Source organism: Carlito syrichta, unplaced genomic scaffold, assembly GCF_000164805.1.
Source record: "Carlito syrichta isolate Samal-C Ts95f unplaced genomic scaffold, Tarsius_syrichta-2.0.1 Scaffold303583, whole genome shotgun sequence".
NCBI lineage: Eukaryota > Metazoa > Chordata > Mammalia > Primates > Tarsiidae > Carlito > Carlito syrichta.
The window spans coordinates 1-2133 of record NW_007247679.1 but is presented as its reverse complement, the minus strand read 5'-3'; the positions used below and the strand labels follow the sequence as shown (position 1 = coordinate 2133).

General features: G+C 57.9%; 1 pseudogene across 1 annotated transcript in view; it reads left to right on the top strand.

Annotated features, from left to right (window-relative positions):
• LOC103261062 overlaps positions 1 to 2129 on the top strand; it is a 30428-nt pseudogene extending 28299 nt beyond the window's left edge. Inside the window, exons 3-4 of the transcript XR_002481998.1 lie at positions 39 to 202; positions 500 to 2129. The product of XR_002481998.1 is annotated as a calsyntenin-1-like (transcript). The remainder of the gene's footprint in view (positions 1 to 38; positions 203 to 499) is intronic.
• Positions 2130 to 2133: the final 4 nt, after the last annotated feature.

Genomic DNA, 2133 nt, shown 5'->3' with positions numbered 1-2133 from the left:
GGGGGGCGGCGGGCGAGGGGATTCTGGGGCCCCACTAGTTCACAAGCACAAGCCATGGCTGGAGCCGACCTATCATGGCATAGTCACGGAGAATGACAACGCCGTGCTGCTCCACTCGTCCCTGATCACGCGGGATGAAGACGCACCCTTCTGGTTCGCAGGTGAGATTTGTGGATTTAAAATTCACGGGCAGCCGGGCTCGGTGGCTCAGCCTGTAATCCCGCGCCTTTGGGAGGCTGAGGTGAGTGGATTGCCTGAGCCCGCGCGTTCGAGACCCGCCTGGGCAGCGAGACCTCATCTCTACAATAAATCAAAAAATCAGCCAGGCGTAGTAGTGCATACCTGTAATTCCAGCTACTCGGAAGACTGAGGCGGAAGGATCGTTGGAGCCCAGCAGGTCGAGGCTGCGGTGGCCGGGAGCGGCCACGGCACTCCAGTCTGGGCGACAGAGTGAGACTCCAACTCAAAAAATAATAATAATAATAAATTTCACGGGCAGAATGTCCCCTTTGATGCAGTAGTAGTGGATACATCCACTGGCGAGGGAGTTATTCGCTGGAAGGAGAAACTGAACTGTGAGTAGTTGGAAGACTTACTCGTTTACCATCCAGGCCTAGGACCGCGAGAAGGGACCCGAGGGCACTACGGTGAAAAAGTCTCATAAAGCCACCGTCCTCATTCAGGTGAATGATGTGAACGAATACGTGCCTGTGCTCAAGAAGTCCTCCAAGGCAGCCGTGGTCGAGGGGAGGCAGGACGACAGCATCCTGAAGGTGGAGGCCGTGGGCGCAGACTACTCCCCTCCTTGCAGCCAGATTTGCAGCTACGAAATCATCAGCCCCCGACGTGTCATTGATGGTGGGCAAGGACGGTTACATAAACAACCCAGAGAAACTAAAGTATGGGAAAGAACATCAGTATCAACTGACCGTCACCGCCTACGACTGTGGGAAGAGAAGAGCCGCGGAGGACGTGCTGGTGGAGATCAGCATGATGCCCCCCTGCACCCCCGGCTGGCAAGGGTGGAACAACAGGACTGAGTATGAGCCTGGCACCGGCGCGTTGGCTGTCTTCCCGAATATCCACCTGGAGACGTGTGACGAGCCCGTCGCCTCCGTGCAGGCCACGGCGGAGCTGGAGCCCAGCCACATAAGGAAAGGCTGCGACCACGACACCTGCTCGAGAAGTCCCTTCACCGGCTCTGTGCTGCAGCCGCTGGCACCGCTGAGCTGCCCGGTGTTCCCAGCCGCGCCCTGAACCGGACCCTCGGCCTCCGCACCCACCACGGTCACGACAGCAGCCGGGTCCTGGAGGTCGATGGCACTCGGGCCGTGAAGATCCCAGACGGCATTGTCTCGGTGGTCCTTGATTTCCGTGTGGATGAGGCAAGGGCTTTCGGCGGGACGAAAGAGACGATTCTTTGCAGTTCAGACAAAACGGAGATGAATCGGTACCATTATTCCCGCTACGTCTCTGGGGTGCCGGTTCATGTTCCTCCTCCATCAGGACCCTTCTGAGGAGACCAAGTACAAGACCGCGCAATTCCACTGGAAGCTGAATCGGGTCTGTGGCGAAGAATGGCCTCACGGAGTCCTCGGCGTGGACGGCGCCGCCCAGGAACCCTTCTCGGTGACCGAGGACCACCCGCCCCACCCGGCGGAGATAGAGACCCAGCTCTTGGTCGGGGCTTGCTGGCAAGGTTGTGTCCTGCGCCTGATCCAGTGTATCTGAGGCGATCTGGCTGGCCTAACGCTCCTTTCTGGAAAACTTGCAGATGAGAAAGTGACAGACTGTCCGTCTACCTGCAAAGACAGGCTAGACCTACGAGTGCCTAAAGACAGTGGCAGAGGCGTGCAGATCCAGTCAAGCCCCAGCCAGTCGGGGCGACCTTGGAGGAAGACGATCTCGGGGAACTGGATAAGGCCATGCAACACGTCTCCTACCTGAACTCCTGGCATGTCCCCACGCCCAGCGTCCGAAGACTCAAAATCACCAGCTCGATCAAGTGCTTTAACGGGACCACCTGCACCTCCATCCCCCCAGTAGATGGCTTCTTGATGGTTTTACAGCCCAAAGAGTCTCAGATCAGCCTGAGCGGCATCCACCGTTTTGCTCGAGTGTCTTCCGAATTTT